A 21,116-nucleotide genomic window follows, 5' to 3' on the forward strand; every position below is an offset into this window, starting at 1 on the left:
TCCTCTTCATGCCCACTCTATCTTGGTCTTTCAAAATTTGTTAGGTTTCAATGAGTTCCCCCTTCATTCTTCAAAACTCCAGTGAATACAGGCTCAGAGGCATCAAATGCTCCTCATATGTTAACTCTTTCATTCCCGGGATCATTCTCGTGAACACTCACTTCAACATCAGCACATCCTTCAAGTTCAAGTTCAAGTTCAAGTTGAGTTTATTGTCATTCTACTGCATATATGTATACCACCAAATTAGACAACATTCTTCCAGACCAAGGTGCACAAAACTCACACACACGGACAATATTACCACAAATAAATTAACAAGTAATAAATTGCATTTCTGACACAAGTTAAAAAGTAAACAGTTCAGTATTTTTATGACAGTTCTAGTCCTAATGCTGTGGAACCACTTGCCTGCTGGTAGGGGCCAAAGAGATTGCTGACAATGCCAAGGGCCTGCGTACACAGTTCTGATAAATATCTCTGTTGGGTGAAAGAGAGATTATTCTTTCAGCAGTCCTCACAAACCTTTGTAGAGACCTACAGTCAGAGACCTATACCAAACGGTGATTCAGCTGGTCAGGACAATCTCGAAAGCACTCCTGTCAAAATTGGTTAGAATGAGGGGGTGGGAGTCTCAGGAAGTGGAGACATTGCTATGCTTTTTTGATCAAAGAGGTGGTGTTGAGGGATTAGGTGAGACTGTCCGTTATGTGCACTCCTAGAAACTTGGTGCTCTCTCCAGGGAGGAGTCACTTACTTGCATTGAGGAGAGGTCAGCCTGTACATTCTTAAAGTCCACAGTAATCTCTTTAGCCTTGTCCACATTGAGATTTAAGGTGTGCTCATACCATCCGCTCCATCTCCTCTCTGTAGGCCGTCTTGTCATCGTTGTTGACGCGACCAGACACTGTTATGTCATCAGCGAACCTGATGATTTAGTTTGAACTGGATCTAGCAGTGCAGTCATGCAACAGCATTGTGAACAACAGTGGGCTGAGCACACAACGGTGGGAGTTGCCAGTGTTCAGCATGATAGAGCTAGAGATGTTTCTGCCTACACGGACAGACTATGGCCTGTCAAAAAGTCTAAAGTCCAGTAACAGAAAGAGTGCATCTAATTTTTAGATAAGGGGTCCAAAACTCCTCACAATACTCCAAATGAAATCTGACCAATGCCATTACATCCTTGCTTCTATAGCCCAGGCCTCTTGAAATGAATGCTAGCTTTGCTACCACAAGACTGAGATGTTCTACTAATGTGCTTCCACTGCGTCACACACCCCACTGATAAGAAGGACTCACAATGGGAACTGGACAAGGTACATCACTTCTGACATCTCAGGAGCCATCCCTTAACGAAGGCAGACTTTGACGATGAAATTTATCACTGCTTTCAATATGCCAGTATAGCCTTTGGTTTAAGTGATGGATATTTCAAGACCAGAACCTGAGTCCTATGGCAAAAAAAATTTTTATCCTACTACATGCTCAAGGAATTAGGAAAATACAACCAATTTTATCTCCACAAAATCCTCTATATTTACTAAAAGGCTAAGTGAACTGATGTCAGAGGCCAACATCCCCAGCACACTGAGGTCATAGTTAATCCAGTAAATGTGCACATCAGGTGATATAATCTCCTGTTTCTGATTATTCCAGCAATTATCTAAGTAACACCATCACTGACAGTAAAGAATATTTCAACGGGATGCTATGGTTGTGTAGTAGTTAATGTAATGCTCAGCGCATTGGAGTTTGAAGTTCAATTCTGATAGTCTGTAAGGAGTTTGTATGTTCTCCCCGTGACCGCGTGGGTCTCTGCCCATAGTCCAAAGACATACTAGTTAAAAGTTAATTGATTATTATTAAACTGACCTGTAATTAGGTTAGTGGTAAATAGATGGGTTACAGGGTATCGTGGCTCGTTGGGCTGGACGAGCTTATAAATAAATAAATAATGAAAATGTTGGCCTTATTGCAAGAAAGTTATTCTGACTTAAAGTTCAGACATTTGCCCTTCCTTTTACCTATGACATAATCTTAAAATCACAAAGAGGCTATCTTGTTGCAATCACACCTAATGCTTCGTGTATAATACAAAGTCAGTTATCACAAGCATTCAACTACCTGTTTTGAATAATTGTTAGATAGATCATTTCTGGCATCTTCCTCTCTCCTTTTCAGTCCTGATGAAGGCTCTCGGCATGAAACCATATAACATATAACACTATTAGAATTACCAGCACGGAAACAGGCCAGCTCGGCCCTTCTAGTCCGTGCCGAAACATTGACTGTTTGTTCATTTCCATCGATGCTGCCTGACCTGCTGAGTTCCTCCAGTATTTTGTGTGTGTTGATTTTCTAATAGATGGTAGGATTCTTGTTCCAATATAATAATTATAATAGTTAATGCTTTCTCTATATTTACAGCATGCATAAAGGTCTTAGGTATATATATCAAAGGAGCCAAAACTTTTGTATAGTACTGTAGTAATTTTATAAATTACACTGTACTGCTGCTGCAAAATAATAACAAATTTCATGACATGAGAGTGATGATATACCTGATTCTGATATGGGTCTCTATTGTGGACTGAGAGTGGGAAGAGGGCAGGAGGGAATATTGGTTGGGAAAAGGGGGAGGGAGTGGGAAGCACCAGAGAAACATTGTGTAATGATCAATAAACCAATTGTTTGGAATCAAATGACCTTGCTTGTTGTCTCAGGGCTGGGTGTGAAGCACACGCTACCCTTCTCCCTGGAATTCTTTCTCTTCCACCCATCCCCCACCATTCCCGTGGTGCTCCACCCTCGACATTCCCAACATTATTTGCTCTTGCCAGATTTATAAACTCATTCTCTGCTCCTCTTTGACAAATACAGTCCTGACAAATAAACTCTTCTCAGGCTTCCAGACGGGTACAGGTATAGATTATAACTGATGTTTCGATGAGAAACACCGCCACCTGGGAGAAGAGTTTATTCGTCATATACACTGAGAAAGCACTAGATCCTGTTTCAAATCCACTACTGTGCAAAAGTCTTAGGCACACTAGCTCTATGTAGGTGTATAAGATCCTTGGCACAGTACTGGATATTGTGTATTATTTAATATACAATGTGGACTTGGAATGAAAAGATAAAGAAGTCCTTTGAACTCAATTTTTTCTTCTAGTTTGTCCATTTATAGAAGCTCTTCAAATCATTAAGTCTCGTGCAGTAAAATGTAATAAATTTATACAGCCACCATGCTTGAATTATTGCTGATGAAATAAAAATCACTGAACCTGATGGGACTTTTTATATAGTTTTTTCATCAGTTCTATTAATCATCATCAAAGGACTTGACTGAAGTTCTGCTCTCCAAGCAGTGCTAGGCACACGCATGCGAAGAAGTTGCCAGAGTCTTGGGTCTTTGACAAGGTTTAATTGATGCATTTTGTGGATTGGATTCCGTACAGGTAGATCATGTTGTTATGTGTTTCTGGTTTCAGGGGTCACTCCTTTTTTTATTGCTATTTTGTGAGATTTTGATCAGGGCAGACTGGTTCTGCCGACCGCAGTCAATGAACGACACAGCATTAAATTGAACTAAACTTTCCTGGACTGTTTTACTGACTTTGTGGTTTGACGTTTTATCTTCTGTGTTTCTCGCTCCTTTTTTTTGCTGTGTGTGATTTGTTCTTTTCTTTTTGCGTTTTGGATATTTACATTTTCTTTGAACAGATCCCATGGGGTTTCCTTGTTCCCATGGCTAAATGTGGGAAGGCAAATCTCGGGACTGTATACTGCATACATACTTTGAAGAACTTCAAATCTTTGGGAGAAGCTAATTCAATTGCCACATTTCCTGGATCACTATCATCACCTCAAATGGTGCTGTTCCGTTCCACGTTCTGATTCCCTTCATGCTGCAGCAGTCATACTCCCACACCCCACCCCCTCCTCTGCCCCCTCCACCACCAACGCTTGGAATAAATAAAGACTTCCTGCAATACCCACGCTCATTATCTGACTGTAATTTTTTTTAAAGCTGGATTTATAAATGGACTAATTTTTAATCTGGAGTCCGGAGTTCCTAATTTCATGTATGTACCTAGAGCAATCATTATATTTCCCACTGTAGTAGTCACGCATTCTGCATAATTAGACTGCATTAGACACGACACTAGAATCATCTAACTAGCATCCTTCTTGCTGTTGCCTAGAAACATTCATTTGCATCACGAAGTACATACCAACAGTGACAATTGCTTACTTGGAGCTAATCCATTGTGATAACGTAAATAGCAGAGCCAACATCCTAACAAGAATGTATACAGTATGCATACTCAAAACAATAAAGTTACTCTAATCTCAGTTCCACATTTCTTATAGCAAAATACTGTAAAGAATCACAGAATTCCCAGGCAATGAGGTCTTCAGCTTCTTCCATATAAAACCATAAGACCATAAGATATAGGAGCAGAAGTAGGCCTTCAACTCCGCTCCGCCATTTCATCATGGCTGATCCATTTTCCCTCTCAGCCCTGATCTCCTGCCTCCTCCCCATATCCTTCATGCCCTGACTAATCAAGAATCTATCAACATCTGCTTCAAATATACCCAATGACTTGGCCTCCATAACTGCCTGTGGCAAAGAATTCCACAGATTCTCCACTCTCTGGATATTCTGCTCTATTCTGAGGCTGTGTCCTCTGCTCTTAGACTCCCCCACCGTAGGAAACATCCTCTCCACATCTGCTATATTAAAGCCTTTTGACATTCGATAGGTTTCAATGAGGTCACCCCTTATTCTTCTGAATTCCAGTCAGTAGAGGCCAGAGCCATCAAACACTCCTCATATGAAGATGTACAAAAAAGCTGGATGAACTCAGCAGGTCGGGCAGCATCTGTTGAAAGGAGCAGTCAACATTTCGGGTCGAGACCCTTCGTCAGGACTAAAGAAGGAGGGGGCAGGGACCCTATAAAGAAGGTGGGGGAGGGTGGAAAACCAGTTAGAGGAAAGATCAAGGGGTGGGGGAGGGGAAGCCGGGAGGGTTTAGGCAGGAGAGGTGAAGAAGGAATCTAAGGGGAAAGCACTATGGGTAGTAGAAGAAGGCAGAGTCATGAGAGGTGATAGGCAGCTAGAAGAGGAGACAGAGTGAAGGTGTGAAGGGGGAAGGAAGAGGGAGGGAGTTACTGGAAGAGGTCTCGCCAATGTAGAGGAGGCCGCACCGAGACCCGACGCAGATTGGGGGACCACTTCGTCGAGCACCTACGCTCCATCCGCCACAACAGACAGGATCTCCCGGCTGCCGCTCACTTCAACTCTCCTTCACATTCCCGTTCGGATACGTCCATACATGGCCTCCTCTAATGCCATGATGAGGCCAAACTTCGGTTGGAGGAACCACATCTCATCTACCGTCTGGGTAGTCTCCAGCCCCTTGGCATGAACATCGAATTCTCCAACTTAACTGACATCTTTAGTATTATTTACTGCTTCATTTTGTTGTTTGTTTGTTTGTTTGTTTATTTATTTAGAGATACAGCACAGAACAGGCCCATTGGGCCCAATGAGCCTTGCAACCCATCTCAGCCCTAGCCTAATCACAGGACAATTTACAAAGACCAATTCACCTGCAAACTGGTATGTCTTTGGGATGTGGGAAGAAACTCACATAGTCACAGGAAGGACATACAAACTCCTTGCAGAGGATGGTGGAATTGCACTCTGAACTCCGATACACTGAGGCGTAATAGCGTCATGTTAAGTGCTTCACAACCATAGCGCTAGCGCTGAAAAGCATTGCGCTAAACTCTAAGCTATTATGTCATTCTATTTTCTGGAATTTTACTTCAGTTTTAAAATGTTTCAGAGTCCTAAAATTCTGTTACAGATTATTTTTGACCTCCTTAACTAGTCAAGCATAACCCTGATTTCTCAGTTCCCTCACCAAAACTACAACTTTGTCCTCCTTGGTAAAATACCAGCACATCAGAAACTAACTCTTCCTATAAATGTTCTTATTCTTATTGAAAATTGGCCCACAGATTTAGTTCCCATAGGGAGAATAATCAAAAGCATTCCTTGCATGATGCCTGAGGCATCTGTAAGAGTATCGAGATCCTATTTTCTGAAGAATTAATGTCACTTATGTTAACTGAATTACTACTGAGGAACTGTGGGACGCAAAATTCATGTCCAATGAAAATTGCCTCAGTAACTCATTCATATCAATGAGATTTTTTGCTGTTCTTCAGTTTGCTTTTGTGTATTTTCAATTTCTCTGATTTTGTATATCTGTTTTTTTTTCCAATATGCTACAGAGTAAACTGAAAATTTAAAAGGATCAATTCAACTCAGTGCTGTGACCAGCAATGTAGTCTAGACTAAGTTTGATAGTTTGTTTCTCACCAAAATTACAACTGAACTAGAACGGATTTGGTAAAACAAATTACTGCTGGTCAGATTTGAGTATTTTCTTTCTTCAATATTTGATTGAATATAAACTTACTTGGTTAAAATTGGAAGTCCTGTGGAGTCCAAGGTGGCAAACCTATGGCACCCATGCCCAAGATGGCATGTGAAAAAAAATGGTTGTCACGCAAGATGCAGCGTCAACCTTCAATTCTTTAAACCCCACCTACAATAAAAAAAATACATAATGACTATCGTTACTGCCAAATGAAACAGTGAATGATTTTTCACAACACAAGAGCAGGGAATTGCCTCCCACTGGCTTGGCCCCACCTTGATGTTGGATGATATCTTTTGAAATCCTCGCAGATCTGGTGTACATATCAGTATTTGGATTGTGAAAGGCTGGGCCAGTTGGCATTTGCTTTGCACTGCGTATGTTTGTTCTACTGTTTGTGAGTGAACACTGGATATTCAGGGATAGTAAGGGTGAATGCTGCATGTACTGTTGCTTAGCATCTTCATAAATATTTATTTTTCAAAGTTTAAGGTAAATATAATATCAAAGTACATATATGTCACTATATACAACCACCCTGTGACTCATTTTATACAACACTGTGATTTGTTTTCTTGTGGGGATACTCAATAAATCCATAATGGAATAATAACTATAATAAAAGACCGCACCAACTTGGGTGTTCAACCAATGTGCAAGAGACAGCAAACTGTGCATGTATAAAAAGAAGGAAATAATAATAATATCTTTTTAAAGGATTAATATTAATAAATTCTGAACAGGTCTTCTAAACTGCTTCGTTTATTTCAATCTGTTTTTGTTCTCCTTTAAATAATAGGATAACAATGAATACATGTAAATAAGCAACAGGTTTCACCCATTATCCTTAAAAAGTCCATAATTATTGTTATTAACTCATTAACCAATGATAATCTTTGCTCAAAATTACCACAGTACATGAGTGAATTTTTGAAAAGATTATCCGCAACTTAAGATTAATCTACGCAACATAGAGTGCAGAGCGAGTTTGTTAATCTGTTGGGGGCAAAGGATGTTGGGATGTTGGGAATGGCGAGGATAGATTGCCACAGGAAGGGCTTGGGACAGGTGGCAGAGAAGGAGTGCCAGGGGTGGGGTTTGGTGTGGGTACAGACACACCCTGCTCTATACACCAGGCAAGCTCATTTGATTCCAAACAGTTGGTTTATTGATCATTACAGAATGTCTCTCAAGTGCTTCCTGCTACCTCCCCTCTCCCTTCACCTTTTCTCAACCTCGATTCCCCTCTCCCTGCCCCCTTCCCACTCTCAGTCCACAATAGAGATCCGTATTAGAAGCAGGTTTATCATCACTCACATATGTCATGATTTTTTTTTGCGGCAGCAGTACAGTGCAATGCATAAAATTACTCCAGTACTGTGCAAAGGTCTTAGGCACCCTAGCTATATATATGCGCCCAATACTTTTGCATGGTTCTGACAGTGTGAATAGTTTTACAGAATGAAGTATTACTCCCACATGAATGTGGTATTGTCATGGCAATTACTACATGCTAGGTTCTGCAAACAAAGCTGGAGGTAATAATTACACTAAAATCTTTTATATTAGAACTCAGCTTTCTATAATTACTCTTTAATGATGACTTTCATTCAACATTGATGTAATTGATATTTCAACCAATGAGATGAAAATTCATGTGACAAGGAATATTTTGGTCTAAAATAAACACAACTAATTGCATGGCAGAGCTAAAAATGACAGCTGCTTTTAAATTCTGACTTGTGAGCATATTTCTGTACACCTCGATGGCTCCAGACAGTGAACATCAGAGGTGATTAATTCTGAAACTTTTCAATTGCATAACCTGTTTACTCTTGCTTCGGTTGCCATTAACAAACTTCTGGACGGGTACCTCTGGCTTGCAGCTAGAAGCAGTTTGGCTTTGTATTTCTGCTATGCTGCCTCTCATTTGTGCCTCCCAAGCACATCCTGCCAATTACTGCTGTCTCCAGAACGCAGTGTTACAGGGTACCTCACACTCAGAAAAACATTACTTAGTATTTAAAGAGAGACCGTAATCCTGTAGTAGGGTGGTATGGAGGGACACTGCTATTAATAGAATTTAAGTTCTTGTCTGCCGGTGAAATTGGATGTATGGTCCACTGGGTCAACAAGAAACTGAATTTCACGAGGATCTCCCCAAGTACTAAAATTCAAGAAAAACGCCGGAAAAGGGGACCTATAGCCAAATTCAGTTCAGCTCCATGGGAAGAACAGCTGGTGGGCATAGGCTGCAAGGCAGAACTCCAGGGACATTTTTAGTAACATCTGATCATGTTGCAGCATCTGTAATATTCAGGATGCAGCACATAATTTACGTGTGGAATACTTCAGTACATTCCATGCATTGTTATTAAAATCCGACATTCTTTTAGGGAACTATGTTCAACAAATAACTTTCAGTTGTGGTGCAACTTTACTTTCTCATCTAAAAATATCCAATACATATCATAGAGTGTTTTCAACAAACAAAGAAGGCAGTCGACCTATCATGTCCACGCCGGATCTCCACCAGAACAACTCGCAAGTTTTACTTCATTGTTGTTTCTTCATGGCCTGTATTCCTCATGCTCTTTCGCCACTTGATATCCAGAATCAGGAATCAAATGACATCTGGGGCACTATTAAGAAAGCAACTTGTGTGAGTGACTCCATTGGAAATCATCAAATATTCTTGTTTTAGACTGCAAGAGCTGATATTTATCCAAGTCCTTCTTGAAAAGCACAGTAGAACCTCAAATGCAGGCATGCATTGCAGATTCCAACCCTACACGATATAAAAAGTAGTTTTCCTTAATTCATTCTTAATCTTCTTCTATTTTACAACTGACCGTCAGATCTTACCAACTTAACCAATGGATTCAACTCTCCAATCCAGATCCCTTATCAGTTTGTGTACTCAATCAGAAATTCCTTCAAAAACAAGAGAATATCTGCATATGCTAGAAATCCAAGCAACACACACAAGATGCTGGAGGAACTCAGCAGGCCAGGCAGCATCTATGGAAAAGCGTACAGTCAATGTTTTGGGCTGAGATCCTCCAGCAGGACCGGATAAAAAGAGAAGGAGTAGCGTTCAGACCTCTCTTTAAGGAAAACAGTCCCAGTCTATCCAAACAATCCTTTTAATTGTAGTCTCTCACTCCAGGAGCCATTGGCATAAATCATTTCCGTATCTTGCCTCATCCTTTGAGCAAAGAGGCAGCCTGAATTGAATTCAATACTCCATTTGAGGAAGAACCATTTTTACTTTACAAATACTCTGCAGTATCTCTCTGCTTTTACCATCATCATTAACGTCTGCTATACTGTATGATCATGGCCATCCATCTGTCTTTATTCTGATTGCCGGCTGTCGAGAAGAACCCTTCACAATGTTGTTCTTACTCTTTTCTCTATCTGTGATCGTGATTGTTCTTGGCAAATGTTCTGTGGAAGTGGCTTGCCATTGCCTTCTCCTGGGCAGTGTCTTTACAAGACGGGTGACCCCAGCCGTTATCAATACCCTTCAGAGATTGTCTGCCTGGCGTCAAAAGTCATATAACCAGGACTTGTGATGTACACCAGCTTCACATGATCCTGACTGGGGAGGGGTGCTTCACCTTGCCTAAAGGTGAATGCAGGCTAGCAGAGGGAAGGAGCACCTTACACCTCCTTTGGTGAAGATGTATCTTTATCCTGCCTCCCTTTTATATGCTCTTATATGCTGTTGATAAAGCCCAGTATTGTATACAGTGCTGTGCAAAAGCCTTAGGCACATATATACTGTATAGCTGGGGTGCCTAAAACCATTGCACAGTACTGTATTTGTCAATGTGGAGCAGAGAGCAAGTTTGTAAATCTGACGGGAGCAACGGATGTTGGGAATGGCAAGGGTGGAGCACCTCCGGAGGGGTGAGGGACAGGTGGCAGAGAAGGAGTGCTGGTGGCAGGAATGGCACTGGAGCAGATACACCCAGTCCTGAGACATCAGGCAAGGCCTTTTGATTCCAAACAATTGGTTTATTGATCATCATGGGATGTCTCTCTAGGGCTTCCTGCTCCTTCTCTTCTCCATTCCCCTTTTCCCTTCTTCATTCCCTTTTGCCCAACCATTATTCCCCTCTCCCTGCCCCCTTCCTTCTGTCCATCCACAATAGAGATGCACATCAGAATCAGGTTTATCATCACTCACATATGTCATAAAATTTGCTTTTGTTTTTGTGGCAGCAGTACAGAGTAGTAAATAAAATTACTACAGTACTGTCCAAAAATCTTCAGCACGCTTGCTATATATATGTGCCTCAAACCTTTGCACAGTACCGTATGTCTTTTTTAACTTGCCCTGCCACTTTCAATGAGTGTAATTGCATATGATACCATCACACAGACCTCTATGGTTTTATTATACTCAGAATCCTGCTCTCTCCTTGTAAGTTTTATTTGGAATTATGTACACATTTCTTTGAGAGCTGCCTGAAGGGTTATATTGAGATGGAATCTAAGATTAAATGTGAATTCTGTGTCGTGAGGAAAATTCAGATCCTTGGTACCATTATCAGCTCTGCTGTCGCAAATGAGACGGAACATCAGTTGCTCATCTTCTGCTGGGGAAACATACTTTGTTGATACCTTGGAACTTTAATCTCTGGGAGAGATGCTAAAAAGTTCAAAGTTTAAATAACATTCATTATCAAAGTATGTATACATTGTACAGGCTTGACATTCGTCTCCTTACAGGTAACCACAAAACAAAGAAATCGAAAAGAACCCATTAAAAAAAGACCGATAAACACCTAAAGTGCAGAGAGAAAAAAAAACAAATTGTGCAAACAATAAAAGTAAGCATTTAAAATGAAATGGATCTCTCAGACATGAAGACTGAAGCAGCAAGAGCAGATGACAACCTCAGTGCAGTTCAGCACATAGAGAGTAAACGTCATGGAGCCCACAGACATGAAGCCTGTAGCAGCCGGAGCAGGCCTACAACCTCAGTGCAACGTAGAGTAGAGTAAACGTTATGGAGCAGTGAGCAGAAGTGGCCCGACTCTCACTTCTGGTCTCGACACCCTTCCTTCTCAATCGGTCTGGCCCAGCATTTCAACATCCAGACATTGGGTCGGTCCTTGCTCTGAGACCCAGACCCTGCCGCATCGACGTGCTTTGGGCCTGGAGCCTGCTGCCATGTTGTGGCCTCTAGCCAACCTTCACAAATCAGTCCGGCACTTAGATTGATCAAACCTCGCTCTCTGTTTAAGTGCACGGCCTTTGAAACCGCCCCTCCTCCACTCTGACTTTGCTCCACTCCGCTTGCCTCAAATGTACCTCAACCTTGCCTGACTTTGACACTCAACTCAGCCTCACCTTTACTAACATTTTCTGTTACGTACTGTAATGTTTAGACACAAACCAGCAGCAATAGATTACACATGGAGTCTGGTTTTAATGTTAAAACCATTATCTTTATTTGTATCTACTTATAATATAGCAACTTAACCAAGAGAAACAAAAGTTAACAGTGTTATATGCATGTGTGTAAACATAGCTCCCAAACTAACGAGCTTGGGGGAACAAGGCTTAGAGTCTTGAGATGGTAAAATAGGAAAGTTCAGTAATCCACATGATAAATGATGGGAGAGAGATATTTGTAATCCACGTTGTACTGGAGAGAGAAAGTAAGTGCGAAGTATTCCATAGGTTCCACGCTGGAAATGAGTTAACAGCCGCCGTAGATCTTGTCCGTTGTGTTGTTCCAAATCCAGATATGAATTATCACCAAAACTGACCTGTCACAGGAATATCATCTTCCAGTGGTTACCACACAACATACCCAGGCAAGGGTTACACAAGTGGTCCCACATGATATCCCAAAATCCACTCCTATGGATTATACGAAGTGACAGCCACACATCCGTTGTGCACTGTGTGCTGATGATCAACCCACTCTTGTGGGCATCAGAGATTTCCAAGCCCCAGCTGCGACAAGCCAAAGCTACCGGCTTCCCCAGTCTCTCTCTCTCTCTCTCTCTCTCTCTGTATTTTAATCTGCACAGACCGCGACAGCCTGTGACTGATGTCATAGTCCTGCCTCACTCAGGCGTTTAAAGCGACAGTTCACAGTAAATGAAACCTGCGGGTTTGTAACATTCCATTGTTTGCAGTCATTGTTTAGCATAATTTTATTACAGAAAATGTGTTTATTAATGAAGAATTTAGTTGCACTCCTTGTTTTGTTAACTGCCAGTAAGTAGTCGCTTGACTTCAGCAGCTCCATCTTAAACCTCGAGAGCATCCTGAAATGGATATCATAAGAACATATGACTGTAAGACGTAAGAGCAGAATTAGGCCATTTGGTCCATCAAGACTGCTGCACCATTTCAACATGGCTGATTTATTATTCCTCTCAGCCCCATTCTCAAGCTTTCTCCCTGTAACCTTTGATAACCTGATTTTTCAAGACCCTATTAACCTCTGCTTTAAATATATCCAATAACCTGCCCTCCATAGCTGCCTGTGGCAATGAGTTCCACAGATTCACCACTCTCTGGCTAAAGAAATTTCTCCTCATCGCTGTTCTAAATGGACATCTTTGTATTCTCAGCCTTCGTAAAAGTCCAAGTAAATTTATTATCAAAGTACACACTATATGTCACCATATGCAACTCTGAGATTTGTTTTCTTGTGGGCATACACAGTAAGTCCAAGAAACAGAACAGAACCAATGCAAGACCGCACCCAACAGGACAGACAAGCAACCAATGTGTAAAAGACAACAAACTGCAAATATAAAAAAGGAATAATAAATAAATGAATGAATGATTAATATCAGGAACAGGAGGGGAAGAGTCCGTGAAAGTAAGTTCGTGGTTTTGGGAACAGTTCAGTGATGAGGCAAGTAAAGTTATGTGAAGTTATCTCCACTGGTTTAAGAGCCTGATGGTTGAGGGTTAACAACTGTTCTTGAACCTGGTGGTGTGAGTCCAGGGACTCCTGTATCTTCTTCCTGACAGCAGCACTGAGATGAGAACACGGACCGAATGGTGGGAGTCCTTACGATGGAAAGTTCATCATCTGGAGTATCCTTGAGTGCCTAGTAGTTATTACATAAAACAAAAAATGATGGAACTAGGCAGCTAGTCATGCAGTATCTTGGTAGATTAAAAGCAACAGAGATAAAATTTAAGCTTACTAACCTGTCATCAGAGAAATGATTGGGAAAAGTGAAAGGGAGAGGGGAGGGAGTGAGAAGAACCAGAGAGACATTCTGTAGTGTACAACAAACCAATTGTTTTGGAATCAAAAGACCTTACCTGCTGTCTCAGGGCTGGGTGTGTCTGCAGCCACACCACCTCCTTTCCCGGCACTCCTCTGCCATCCGTCCCACACCGTTCCCTCGACGCTCCATCCTCGCCATTCCTAACATCCTCTGCTCCTGCCCTGATTTACAAACTAACTCTTTCCACTCCATGTTGACAAATACAGTACTGTACCAAAGTCTTAGGCACACTAACTACATGCAGTCTATGTGCCTAAGACTTTTGCACAGTAGTGTATATCAGGACCAAGCGTTCAAGAATGTACAGTAACTTAAGTGTAAGTTTTCCTGCAACTTAATCTCAGAGTTGTATATGGTGACATGTATGCGCTTTATTAATAAACTTACTTAGAACTTAATTCTATGGAATTAGACTAGTTTACAAAACATAATTGAGCTTTAAAACAAGGTTACTCAAAAATTTGGAATAGTGAAACAGATTTAATTATATATATATTTATTGTAATACATGTTTGTCTTTATTATTATGTAATGCATTGTTCTACTACTGCAAAGACAACTTTCATGGCATATGCCGGTGATATTAAACCTGATTCTGATTCTGAAAGTAGGCAGAGATGATGAAGGAGATTTTGGCACATGGCACCTACCCATGCCAAAATATACACAATCCTTTACGTTGCTTTTTTGATTGTCCACAAAGCAGAGCATAATAACGCAGGGAATGCCAGGCTTCTCAGATGAAAGAATGTACTTTATATCTGATTAGTTCATTCAGTTATTCTATAAAAATAATTAAAATGGAATCTGCTTGTGCTCCTAGTGTGTTATCTAATTAAATATCAGACAGAAATAAAGCAATAATGATGTGGCACCATAATAGGTGTCATACATTGTCTGTGTGACATTAATGCTTGTTCCTGATTTTTTCCCCTTTCTTGGTAACAGACAGTTAAGAACACTGAGTTTGTGAATTGAGAAGTAATGAGGTGTCCAGGGGGGGCTATAAATCCTGTCTTCCTTTATTGTACTGAATAGAAACAGGAGCATAAAATGTCAAGGTTATTCGCAAACGCAAGAAAATCTGCAGATGCTGGAAATCCAGAGCAACTCATACAAAATGTCGGACAACTTCAGCAGGCCAGGGGGCATCTATGGAAAGGAATAAACAGTCGACGTTTCGGGCCGAGACCCTTCTTCAGGACTGGAAAGAAAGAGGAGAAAACCGGGGAAGTACAAGGTGGCAGGTGACGTCTTATATTCCGTCTGGGTAGCCTCCAACTTGATGGCATGAATATCAATTCCTCCAACTTCCGGTAATAGCCCAGCCTCCTCTCCTTCACTATTCGCCATTCCTGTTCCCCTCTCTCATCTTATCTTCTTATCTGTCTATCACCTCCCTCTGGTGCTCCTCCCCCTTCCCTTTTTTCCATGGTCTTCTATCGGCTCCTATTAAACTCCCCCTTCTCCAGACCTTTATCTCTTACACCAATCAACTTCACAGCTCTTCACTTCACCCCCTCCCTACCCATTTCACCTATCATCTACCACCTTCTACTTCTTCCTCCCTTCCTCCCACCTACTTACTCTGACTTTCGATCCAGGCCTGATGAAGGGTCACGTCCTAAATGTTGACTGTTTACTCTCTTCTGTGCACGCTGTCTGGCCTGCTGAGTTCCTTCACCATTTTGTGTATGCTGTTAAAGTTATTGCTTATTTTTTTAAATTCATTTACATCTTGTTCATATAATTTGAAAAAAAAAGAGAGAATTACTGTTCCAGAAAGCTACTGTTTGAATGTGAATGTGTCAGTGTTGTTCTGTTGGCTGCAATTCCAAATTGAAGATTGAATTCTTAAGACTTTTTTCTGTCTGCTATGGCAGCTTGGTTCCTAAAGGTGGTCATAGCTGGGCAGGGGTAGGTGGTAGTGTGGGATAGGAGGTATTGTAGATAAGATCTCACTATCTATTAAATGCACCCAATGGCGATGGTCTCAAATAGTCTCTGACAACCATCTCCTGGCCTACATGTGTGGCTTAGCTACGAAGCCCGACTGAAAAATTTCTACTGACAGGAGAAGAGGCAAAGGTAGATTACTGGCAACCTAAAACCAGTCACTTTGGGCAGATGGGGCTTGACGGCCATGTTAGCAGCTCATCTAGGAGAAGGAAAACTCTGATCTCAAGCCTCTGCTGTCCTGCGGCTACACCCACTCATGGGGAAAGACTTGGGAGTAAACCCTGAGGAAAATATCTGGAGCTGCTGTCCCTAAGGTAATGCTACATTGAGTTCAACACTGACTGGCAACTTCTGTGACATCACTCATGCCAAACTGTATCGATCTCTGCCGTTCCTTAGGATTCATCAGCCATGGGCAACAGCTTGCTCAAAATACATGATAATAGAGAGAAAAAAAGCAGTATACCATATATAATGGTTGAGTGTGTGCCTTCCAGGTTCAGTACCTCCTTCCTAACAGTAAAAATGAGAAGAGGGCATGACCTGGGTGAATGGGGTTCCACAATGATGGATGCTGCCATTCTGAGACATCACTTATTGAAGAAGTCCTGGATACTATGGAGGCTAGTGCCCACGATGGAGCTGGCTAACTTTATATTTCTCTGTATCATACTCACCTTGCTTGCACTTCACGTAGACATGATACCTCACACATAACAAACTGTTTGATTTTCCCTTATTTTTCTGTGGATATGTAAGAAACTATAGTATTGCCATTCCATAATTGCACTTGCAAAATGGTGGGGGTTAGCCACCTCACTGAACAATTGCATGTAGCCCAAAAATATAGTTGGTCAAGGTGTTCCAATATTTAAACTAAGTGCTAATGAAGGAACAACAATGGTCTGTGATATGAGAAGGAACCTAGAAGTTTTGCAAACAATATTTTTATACAGACTATATTTGACAAATGTATAAAGAATGTTATAGGTGTGATTCTGATATTATCTGTTTTCCTTCAATATGAGACTAGGGCTCATGCAATTTTGATATGAACAATTATTGTTGCATTAATTGCAACATGTGCAGAACACTGGAGGAACTCAGCATCTTCTATGGAAATGAATAATCAGTCGACGTTTTGGGTTGAGACATTTGGTCAAGACTTGAAAGCAAATGGAACGGAGACGCCTGATGAAGTTATGACGGGTCTTACCAATATAGAGGAAGACAATCGCAGGCACCAGATGCAATAGATGACCTCAGCAGATTCACAGGTGAAGTGTTGCCTTACATGGAAGGACTGTTTGGGGCCCTGATTGGAGATGAGGAAGGAGGTAAATGGGCAGATGTAGCACCATGCCTTGTGTCTATCCTCCTTCCCGTCCTCCACCATTTTATCCTGGTGTTATCCCCCTTGCTTTCCAGTCCTGATGAGGGGTGTGTGGTAAACTACGTATACCTGTCTGGACACGCCGCGCTGCTGACTGCTCCTGTGGCTCCTCCCACAGACCCCTGTATAAAGGCAATTGGGGCACTGCTCCTCCCTCAGTTTCCGAGATGTCGTGCTCCCTTTTTGCTGCTAATAAAAGCCTATTGTTCACTTCCTGTCTCCGAGAGTTATTGATGGTGCATCAGGGTGTTGGCCTGAAACATTGACTATTTATTCATTTCCATAGATGCTGCCTGACCTGCTGAGTTCCTCCAGCATTTTGTGTGTGTTGCTCGAGATTTCCAGCATTTGCAGAATACTGAACAGCTGGACTACATTTAAAGCAAGTTTATAACAATGTAAGAGAGGATGTGCACATTTTCTCTTCTGTCTTAAAAACACAGCCACTTGTTTGTATACCCCAGTCAGCATGATTAGAATAATAATATGAATATCAATCATAATTTCATCATTAATGTTTAAATGATCCCGGTAAGAGAGAGGACTAATTTCTCCTCACATATTAGTTCTTCAATTAAATTTTAATTTAGCAAATTAGGAAAGAATTAGGGTTCATCTCAAAGTAAGATGTAAACAGTAGACAACCTCACCCAGATGACCCTGCTAAAGCTGATCAGATTCCACCCATCGTGTTTCTCCCATGGACCAAAAAAGTGAAAGACGTGTCGCTTTGCAGGTTAGGGTATTTTAGACCTCTTTAGATTTTATTTTGACCCTTTGGAGAGTTGATTATGTTTTGAGGCCTAACTATTAGGCTTTATCTCAAAGTAAGATGTAAACAGCAAACAGCTTCACCCAGGTGACCCAGCTAGGGTTGATTAGGCACCGGCCTGTGTTTTCCCCATGGACCAAGATAATGAAAGGCATGTCACTTCGAGGGTTAGGGTTAGAGTCTTTTAGACCTCATTATTAGGTTTTATTTTCACAATATATGAACATGAGAAAGTCTGCAGATGCTGGAGATCCAAAGCAACACACACAAAATGCAGGAGGAACTCAGCAGGTCAGGCAGCATCTATAGAAATGAAAACAGGCATGCTTCAGGCTGAGGCCCTACTTCAGGACTAATTGTTGGGTTAAGGTTTTGATTGGCTGCAAAGATTTTGTCATGTTCTCTGGGCTCAATCAATATGCAAATTTTGAGGGTCAGTACAAGATTAAATGTTTTAATGTGGAATCCATAATGAGATCACGTTAAATAATTAGCAATTGCATACTTAAAATAAATCTTCATCATGTCGACTTCCCGTAACACACGTCCAGTTCAAGTTACTGAAAACAGAGAAATGAAAGAGAGCTTCGTTTGTGAAAATGGCCACAAAAAATGAGAAGTAATTTCAGCTGGTATAGGCAGGGTGGCATGGTAACATAGTGGTTAGCACAATGTTTTACAGCGTCGGTGACCTGGGTTCAATTCCCGTTGCTGCCTGTAAGGAGTTTGTATATTCTCCTCGTGACCATGTGGATCTCCTCTGGGTGCATTGGTTTCCTTCCACAGTACCAGTTGGTAGGTTAATTGGTCATTGTAAGTTGTCCCGTGAATAGGCTAGGATTAAATTGGGGTATTACTGGATGGTGTGGCTCAAAGGATCCATTCATAGACCCAAAGAGCCTAATCTGCTCTGTATCTCAAAACAAAGAAAAGGTCAGTCTACAAACCAATAGCAATGCAATGGAGGGAACATTGACAAATGTCTGGATTACATGAGCATCAATGGTCAGAATTTAAAAATAAAAGCAGGAATGAGTCTGTTCCACCATTCAGTATGACCATGATTTGTGTTTACCTCAATTCATTCTCTCAATGACCACTTTATTAGGTGCACTTGACACCTCCACTTTGATAAAAATATCAAATCAGCCAATGATGTGGCAGAAACTCAATGCTTAAAAGCATGTAGACATGGTCAAGAGGTTTGGTTGTCATTCAGACCACACGTCAGAATGGGGAAGGAATATGACCTGAGTGACTTTACTGTGGAATGATTGTTGGTGCCAGACGAGGTGGTTTGAGTATCTCAGAAACCGCTGATCTCCAGGAATATTCACACACAACTGTCTCTGGAGTTTACAGAGAGTGGTGTTTTTTTTTCCCCAGTGAATGGCATTCTGTGGGCAAAACTGCCTTTTCAATGAGAGAGAGGTCAGGGGAGAACAGCCTGGCTGGTTCAAATTGGCAGGAAGGTGACAGTAACTCAGATAACCATGTGTTACAACCGTGGTGTGCAAATCCACCTCCATTACTAACTTCATCCCTCTCAATATACTTAATATCCAAAATCCAGCTTTCCCAGGCTTGTCCATGCAAACAAGTTGTCTCAAATTCGTCAGTCAGATATTTTAATTGTAGAAAGTAAGCACACATAGACTTTGTATGCAAGGGTAGGCAGAATAGAATATTTAGGAGGATATACATCGTGATGAATGCACTTGAAACAACATATATGCCAGGAGTGAAAATTTAAAACAAGTAGTTATTTTGCAATTGAAATATATGTTAATGATCAAGACATCAGCATATACTTTGGGATTACTGTACACTTCTCCATTATTGAACTGAAAAAGTATGATCAGAGTTTATGAACAAAAAGGATTAAACTTGAGAACATATTCTGCCAAGATGCTGAGAATATAAGGACAAACTAAAAATGTGCTCCTTTCTAGTGAATAAAAAGGAAGCCTACTAATTATTCATTTTATTTATTGACAACAGGGTCTCCTTGCCTTTTGAGCTGTGCCAATCAGCAATCCCCCAATTTAACCCTTGCCAAATCACAGCACAATTTACAATGACCAATTAACCTACCACCTCCGAGAGGACCACAACATTGTCGATGGTTTGGAGGCTTGCATGCTTCAATGACCTAGAAATCTATGTTGCCTGGTGTCAGGGCCTTGTGCTTTGGCTCCATGCAAAACAGATCAAAGGGTAGAAGCCAGACTAAGAATGGTCCACTGGTCCTCCATGATCAGGGGTTCGGCTCAGGGCTAATAACCCTGACTGTCAAAAAAAATTGTTACAGAAACAGAAATCAAGAATCCTTCTCTGGAGACAGAGATGGAGGGCCTTCATTGCTACCCTAAGTACCTGCAGCATAACAGACAGTAAATAAATAATTAACCTACCAAATGGCATGTCTTTAGACTGTGCGAGGAAACTCGAGCAACCAGAGGAAACCCACACAGTCATGGGAAGAATGTACAAACACCTTACAGGCACTGGCAGGAATTGAAACCTGGATGCCTGTACTGTAAAGTGTTCTGCTAACCACTACGCTACCATGCAACCCTTTGGAAGAAATTGACTGAGCCCACTGAGGAATAGTTGGAAATATGCATTTAACATAAACTCTTCACAAGCCAAGTTTTTAGTCCTGACCCAATATTCATAGATGTTCAAGGACATTAAAATGTGTCAAATTCTCTTCACACAAATCTGACAAACGCCTTTCTATTTTATTCCAAAATCTTTCCCATCTGCATAGGTAGAAGTGCTGAATGAACCAAGAGTGATGAAAATGCAACTGAGTAATTTCCTACTGAAGGCAACACCATCCAAAGCAGATAAGAGCTGGTAACACCATGGAGATTATGAAATGACCCTTAACAGAGGGATGAATGATGAACAGTAACACCTGCCCAAAGTTTGTCTGCCACAATGACTGGGACAAAAGCCTTCAATAAATTAGATTAGTCTCACATATATTTTTTTAATTTATTTATTGAGATACAGTGCAGAATAGGCCCTTCCAGCATTTTAAGCCATGGGGCCCAGCACTCCCCCAATTTCACTTGACAAACTTACAATGACCATTTAACTTAGCAACCAATACATATTTGGACTGTGCAAAGAAACTGGAGAATCCGAAGGAATCCCATGTGGTTAATGGGAGAATATACAAACTCCTTACAGGGGTTCTACAATTAACTGAAGGGTCCATGGACTCTAGGTTGGGAACCCCCAAT

The 21,116-nt window shown here is 41.2% G+C and overlaps 1 long non-coding RNA gene across 1 annotated transcript; it reads left to right on the forward strand.

Annotated features, from left to right (window-relative positions):
- The first annotated feature begins 3,348 nt into the window (after window positions 1-3,348).
- Window positions 3,349-20,851, forward strand: LOC140738702 (uncharacterized). Its single transcript, XR_012101429.1, has 3 exons — window positions 3,349-3,461; window positions 14,777-16,974; window positions 20,636-20,851. It is a non-coding gene; the product is annotated as an uncharacterized lncRNA (long non-coding RNA).
- The last annotated feature ends 265 nt before the right edge of the window (window positions 20,852-21,116 follow it).

The sequence above is a fragment of the Hemitrygon akajei genome, chromosome 14 (assembly GCF_048418815.1).
Source record: "Hemitrygon akajei chromosome 14, sHemAka1.3, whole genome shotgun sequence".
Taxonomy (NCBI): Eukaryota; Metazoa; Chordata; class Chondrichthyes; order Myliobatiformes; family Dasyatidae; genus Hemitrygon; species Hemitrygon akajei.